The sequence below is a fragment of the Diabrotica undecimpunctata genome, chromosome 9 (genome assembly GCF_040954645.1).
Source record: "Diabrotica undecimpunctata isolate CICGRU chromosome 9, icDiaUnde3, whole genome shotgun sequence".
NCBI lineage: Eukaryota > Metazoa > Arthropoda > Insecta > Coleoptera > Chrysomelidae > Diabrotica > Diabrotica undecimpunctata.
This window is the reverse complement of record NC_092811.1, coordinates 89,296,456-89,303,811: the sequence shown is the minus strand read 5'-3', so window position 1 is coordinate 89,303,811 and position 7,356 is coordinate 89,296,456. Positions and strand designations below refer to the sequence as shown.

Sequence of the window (7,356 nt, the reverse complement as noted above, 5' to 3'; positions counted from 1 at the left end):
GCTACTTCTTTCCATTTAAAAGCTATTATAACCGATGAGTTGATGACTGGATGCTAAATGATCCTGCCATACCTATGAGCATTTATGATGTTTGTAATGTTGTTGGTACCGCATACCCAAAAGCATTCACTCCTGTCCATTCAGAAAGTGATTTTATGTCATCTTATGTCACTGATAGGCCCGAAGAAAATGGAAATGGTAACGAATATAAGGCTAAAGAAGGTGTTCAGGATGTAGACGTAAAGGAACCACGACATGTCAGCCCAATTAATGGCCCATCCAATATAATAACCCCTCAGCAAATTAGGCCACATGCCAAAGCTGCTCCTAGGAAAAACCTTAGAAGCAGAAGGAAGCTGCAGTCAGCAATAATAACAGACACCCCCATGAAAGATGCCATAGAGGAACAGCATAAAGAAATATTTGCTAAAAAACACTTTCAGAAGAAAAAAAGCAGAAGGCTAAAAAAGTTAAACGTCAAGTTTTTAATGACGACAGTAGTTCGAATAGTGATGTTAGTGAAGAGATTTGCAACGATTCTAGCGATTTAGAAAGCTTCAGAAAATCAAGATTTGTCTATTCAAAGTCACGACTATGTTATATTAAGATACATGACAAAAAAAAACGTTAAAGATGATGTCGGTCAGGTTATTAAGATAAGTGGAAATGAATATAATATCTCTTTCATGAAGAGAATTGTGGCCGCAAATTTGTTTTCCCCGACAAACTCGATGTTGATACCGTAGAAGCAGAAGATATTTTACTAAAGCTGCCCCCTCCTGCCATTAGTTGAAGTGCAGCTAGGGCTGCTCGCCAGTTTATGTTCCCTGTGAATTTTTTCCAATTTAAAATAGAGTAAAAGAGTTTTTTAATAAAAATCCAAATTTTCATTTCCCAAATGATTCCCACAATGGACCATATAGCTGTTCATAGTGGGACTTGTTGAATAACATTTATTATAAATAAAGGATTACTTGAAATTATTATTAGTTTGCTTCCTTGCTAGTAGATATTCTATACCAAAACTGGTGCAAATTGTGGTGGGAGAAACCATTATTTGACCAAACTTTAACCCTTGACCTTTCACTCCTAATCTTTAACCCTTGATCTTTGACTCTTGACCTTTAACACTTGATCTTTTACCCTCGATCTTTAACCCTTAACCTCTTTGACTCTTGATCTTTGACCCTTGACCTTTAACACTTGATCTTTGACCTTTAACTTTTAACACTTATCTTTTACCTTGATCTTTAACCCTTGACCTCTAACCTAACATTATTCCGATTTCTAAGCAGTTTTGGTGGGAGAAACCAATCATATCAGTTATTCCAGTTTACAATTTTTCCGATTATACCAAATTATTTCGGTTTTTAAAGTACCCTTTGCCACCTACACGTTAATTATTACAAGTAAATCATAAACTATAATATACAGTATTGTGGTTACATTACTAAAATTAGCAGGATATGTTCTTTGTTGTAATAATTACATAATGTGAGGACAATCTATGTGTACCTTATATAAATTGTAAACTTTTTAAACTTTAGTATTAGTTATTTAAATGTATCCTATTCCACATTGTATAACCTGAGAACGATATATGTGTATTTAAATACTTAATATTATAAATCTAATAACACCTTTTCAAATTTAACAGCAGTTATTCCGGTTTGTGACAATGTTCCACCTTGTATAATCTGAAATTGATTTATGCTTAAATCAAATATTAAACAGTAAAATCTTTTAACTAAATACCTTTTGAATTAAGAGCCGCCTCTGAATAAAACAAGTATGTTAACAATCATAATTATTCACGCTTCAGGCAAAGCATATTAACATATTTGTTTTACGCTTTCACATTTTTTAATTACCAGCAGGTATATATAAACACATACGATTTAGTTAATCAGTATGATTTTAATATTGTTTGAAATTATTTTCTTATAGTTAACTATTTTAAATAAAATTGTGACTTATTTTCCATTTAAAATAGTTAAATACAATATAATTTTAACCATTAAAACCAATTTGCATAATTACTACTTAATTAATAAATAAAAAAAGATATAGAAACATAAATTTTATTTTTAGAAACTTAAAAACTAATGCACATTATTACTAATCTTAAACGTATTACTAAAGTACTAAATACTAAAAATAAATTACTAAAATACATTATTTTTTAGAAGAACTGAAAATTTTGCTCATATCTGCTTTAATGTTTTTAATCAATATTTCCAAATTTGTTTTTTTTGTTTATTTTCTTTGGCTTTAATTTCTATTTTGTTTTTCTATTTGTAAAATCTGTTCGTGCTCCAGTTGGCAACTTCTAAGTTTGTCTTTTAAAATGCTGAAAGACTGGAACTGCCCATATACATGTATAATTGTATATTGATCCTCTAAACTTTTGGAAAATTTATCAATTTTATTGGGAGTCCAGTCTTCCGAGGAAGAAGAAGAAGTTGAAGCTGCTGCTATAGGCTGCAATACATCTATTGAGTTCAAAAGATAATTTAGCATCTCATCATCTGAGGTGACACCAATCTAAGACAAAGAAGTATATTAGAATAATAATTTATTAAAAAAACATAGAATGTTTCCAAACAATTTAAACTTTTGAATACATTTTAAACAAAATAATTAGTTAGAAAATAGTATCGAAAGATAGAATGTTTAAAACAATTTATTATGGCACCCAAATACTAACATATATATTTTAGGTAAGATAAAAAGTAACATTAAAACAATAAATCCAAAATATAGAAAACAGAATGTTTAAACAATTTAGGCTTCTAAACATATTTTAATCGAGTTAAGAAATAATATCAAAACAATAAATACAAAATAAAAAAATACTTACAGATTTTTGTTGTTGTTGGTTTTCCAGTGGTTTTAATTCCGGCACAGCTTTATCTAATTTTGGTTTTTTTAAGAGGATATTTTGGTGAATTTTTAAATTTTTAGGCATGAAATGATAAAGCAAAACCTAGGATATAAGGTTTTAATCAACATAAATTGTACATATAATCAAAGAATATAGACATAACAAAAACAATAGAAATGAATATCAAAGAATATAGACGCTTACCCTCTATATTCTTTGTTAATATGGTAGTGAGTGACAGTGATTTCTGTCAAAGACTGACAGTCTGACAGCATAAAGTTGCCTACAATATTAGAGGTCTACAGCCAAAGCAATACTAAAGAGGTTAATATCACATCATTCTCCCACATCTTCCAAAAACCGTGGTAAATGACGAATTCTTTCAGAATAGTAGTAGTGCTGAAGAAGGCGATAAGCTCTGTTCAGAACTCATTAGAGTTTCTTCAAGAAGTAATGAATCCGGTGGAGGGGGAGATGTAGATGTATCTGCCAGGGGCTGCATGTTTTGCGTGGTTGTATTGGATGAGGAATCATTAAGACTCGAATGTAACTCATGTGGGTCTTCTACGAACACTGATTCTCGACCTGGTATATCTAGTATTTCCCCTTCACCTCGTCCACACGGAGCCAGATGACGATTAGACACTGTGGTCTCCTGTCCGTCTTTCAGTTTAACAAACGAGTATTCAGGATTTGCCTCTATTATCTCCACTTCCTCTACGATAGGCTGGTACTTGTTCTTCCGATCGAACCTTTTCATCAAGACATGCCCAGATTCTGCTAGCCATGACGGTATTGTATTCCCATTTGGAGATCGACGTGTGTGCACGAACATCCTTTCATGCGGCGTACAGTTAGTTGCGGTACACAACAGTGAACGAATGGAATACAGCACGGCAGGTAGTTATTGTTCCCAAGTCTCAATAGGTGCTTCATGTGATTCACAGGCCAGTTGAATAGCTTTCCAGACAGTAGAATTCAACTTCCTCCACTTGACCATTTCCTTGAGGATTATAAGCAGTAGTTCTACCTGTTGCGATTCCTCTGGAGTTGAGAAACTCTTTGACTTCAGCTGATAGAAATTGAGTCCCCCTATCCGAATGAATATATGCAGGCATTCCAAACATCATGAATAAGTTATTTAAATTCTTGATTACTGTTTTGGCACTAATATCACTGCATGGGAAAGCAAATGGGATCGGATGAGGAACTCGTCTATTACCGTAAGAATATAACGATTATTGGTATTCGAAGGCACTGGTCCTTTAAAGTCAAGTCACGAGTTATAGTCTTGACTTCATTGAGAGAGAAAGGCAAATTCTTTGATTTTATCCAATGAAACATACGTGTTACCCCTGGATGACAAAGTGCAGTGTGAAGTGACTTGAGTTTTGACTGGTTTTGATGCACCTGCCATCATATTGGGTAATATATATTCTTTATCTATGGCACCTGCCGCCGTGGTAGTAGCAAAAGAGCAGATGCGCGATAAAGCTTCTTCTTCTTCTTCTTCTTTTTGGCTTTTATTCTTCTGAATAATCAGCCAGTACATATCCGCTGCTTGGTTATCTTTTCCTGGTCGATACACAATGTCATATTTATAAGATGTCATATTTAGTCAAGTAACTGACTTGATAACTGAAAATATAACTGAATAACTGGTAACTTATTTATTGGATAACTATTATTTTTTTTAGTCACTGTTATTTGTCAGTAACCAGTTATTAATAACAGTTCCTGTTATATCGTCACTTCTCTACTTCTACTACTATATTCATATTCCTTGCTTGTAAACACCAACAAAAACAGTGAACAGTGTAATTAAATGGAAGTAAAACAAGAAAATAGCGAGGAAGTGTATAAAGTAGAAATACAGTATAATGACTTTGATAATGCTCTTTTGGATAGCTTTAAATGTGAAATTAAGGAAGAATCAAATAGTAGAAGTATTCCTGACACAATGACACATGATTATTTAGACTTAAAGGAACATCCTATTAATCCTAAAATAGAAAAAGACTGGAATAAACTTAACCCATTTGAAGAAAACAAAAAAACTGGAAAAGGTAAAAGGTCCTAACAATATTAAGTGTTTCTTCCATATTAGTAATATAATTAGGAATACCTTTTGGTACTAATGTAGTAAGTGTGTAGGATATCTACTGAATATGAAATTTATATCACTGAGGATTGTACAATGATTTTTATTGTCTGGAAAACGTTCTTTTTTTATGTAATTTATATTACATTATATAATATGAAACAACAAGAATTTAGACTAATGACAACCGCTTCATGTGCTCGAATGGGGTAATTCTATCAGTGTTGCATAGGCATATTATAATACGAGATAGTCTGATCATTGAAATACTAGCCTGTACTTCCAGTGCGACAGAGAAAATTAATGCAAAGCAGTCCCTGCATCTCTGTCTAATGGGCCAGGTTTATTGACTATGTGACATTCTAATTGGTCATTTAGGTTAAGTTGTCCGTAAACCTGGCAAATTAGAAAGAGATGCAGGAACTGCTTTGTCAGTTTTCTCTGTCATACTGGGGGAACGGACTAGTATTGCAACCCTCAGTCTATCTTATTATATGGATATGGTTAGTTAAGTTTTGTTACATTAGGTTTTGGTTGAGTATGGGTCATAGACATATAATACAAATAGTGTGCAATACATTACCAGTCCCTCAGTATGACAGAAAACTGATGCAAAACAGTCCCTACAACTCTTTCTAATTTGCCAGGATTATCGACCACATGACTGAAATGACCAATGAGAATGCAGGGACTGCTTTGTGTCAGTTTTCTCTGTCACACTGGGGGAACATGACTTTAGGGCAGCAGTTAGTCTATTTGTATTATAGTTTAGTTAAGTTAATTAGATTAAATTTTTCAAATCAAATTTTTAGTTTGTTTAAAAGTGACAACAGTGTTGAATGTACATAAAATTTTACTTTGTGTGCATATCAGCCATATGCCATATTGTTTTGAAAGATTAAAAATCTTGATTAATTTAAACAATATTCTTTATTTTTACACAATTTAATAGTAAAAATCACTGATATTTATTATTTTTTAATTACATTTGTTATGACTAAAACAATTACATGTTTTTGTTGGCTTTTCACATAAATTTTATTTGGTTATTCCCTTACTTTATTGATTTTCTCTTGTATTTACTGATTTTTGTTCACTTTTACTAGTTTCCAGCAAAGAAAACATTAAAACTACTTTCTCTTTTACTTTTTCGGCACAGTTAACAAAAATTAGACATTTTTGAGGAGTACCCTCTTACTAATAACAAAGAATATAGACGCTTATACTGCCCTATTAAGAAAGAACCCCGTATCTCCACTATAGCGAGTTTTGAGAAAAACGCGATTAAAGATTTTTGTTTAATCCCTTGTGCTTTTGGTACAATAATAACACAAAATCATTTAAGGTAGAGTGTGTAGCATCATAGTTAACTTTATTCAGAAAAAAAATTGCAAAATTACCATATGGACATTAGTTATGCGACATACGGGCTAACAAAGCAAAGAATTATGTCAAGTTTACTTAAAGTTTACTCAAGTTAAAACCACATATTATCCAAATTTGTCTTAAGCTTGGTTTTAGCTATGTAATTATTATAAAATTTATATAACTACCTCGAAAGGCAAAACATTTTTTATGAACAGTTGTTGAATAAAACATAAGTATTTACGAAAAACGTTTACTTAAAAATACAAAATGAAAATTATTATTAATCGGAAGTTGGCAATTCTTCCCAAAATTTGATGGCGGTTCGCCGGTATAATTTGACCTAAGTTTTTTAATATTTGTTCTTTTCTCTTCTTAGTAATCCCAGAAGGTTTCGTCACAGGTGTGGGGTCCTCTATCCCAGATTTTAACACTCTGGCCTGCAAAAAGTCCATCTCTATCAACTCCTCGCTATCGTCAATCTTTTGACTGTGATGATAAATCTTTCCAGACGGCCTCGACGAAATTATGATAATCATAAACTTTCTTCTTTTTTTTTAACGATAGTTCCACTTAGTGGTGGAAACTATTAGTGGTGTTGCTCTATTCCTTAGAAAAAAACTCGCATATCGTTTTATCCTACGTTAAAAACCTGTATCTGCTGAGCATATACCAGGTTTTTACTATGAAGCGTTAAATGCCAGGTTTATACTAAGCATAATAGTCATTTTTGGCGCTTACGGGGAAACTATTTTCTTTCATAAAATATTTAGAAATGTAAAATACGAATTTTTCTCTATGTGAATATGTTATATAAATCATAATTATTATTCATATGGTGCAAATATCCCAATTTTTCAAATTTTGGAGATACGGGGTTCTTTCTTAGTAGGGCAGTATAGAAGAGCAGTTTAAATGGGCGATTTGGTTAGAGTTTATACTTCAAAACACTCCTCCTGAGGGTGGCTGCATAAACTCAAAGCGTGGCGCCGTGGCCGTCGGCTTA

The 7,356-nt window shown here is 32.5% G+C and overlaps 1 protein-coding gene and 1 long non-coding RNA gene across 3 annotated transcripts in view; one reads left to right on the top strand and one right to left on the bottom strand.

The window, feature by feature from the left end:
* Positions 1–2,175: 2,175 nt before the first annotated feature.
* On the bottom strand, positions 2,176–4,337 carry LOC140449730 (uncharacterized). The gene is made up of 2 exons (XR_011951874.1): positions 2,861–4,337; positions 2,176–2,544 (listed from the first exon to the last, which is right to left on the bottom strand). It is a non-coding gene; the product is annotated as an uncharacterized lncRNA (long non-coding RNA).
* Positions 4,338–4,516: 179 nt separating this feature from the next.
* The window catches only part of LOC140450259 (uncharacterized), a 49,155-nt gene continuing 46,315 nt past the window's right edge, over positions 4,517–7,356 (top strand). For both annotated transcript variants that reach the window (XR_011951996.1, XM_072543779.1), the window contains exon 1: positions 4,517–4,950. The gene's annotated coding sequence lies outside the window, so the exon portion shown is untranslated. The remainder of the gene's footprint in view (positions 4,951–7,356) is intronic.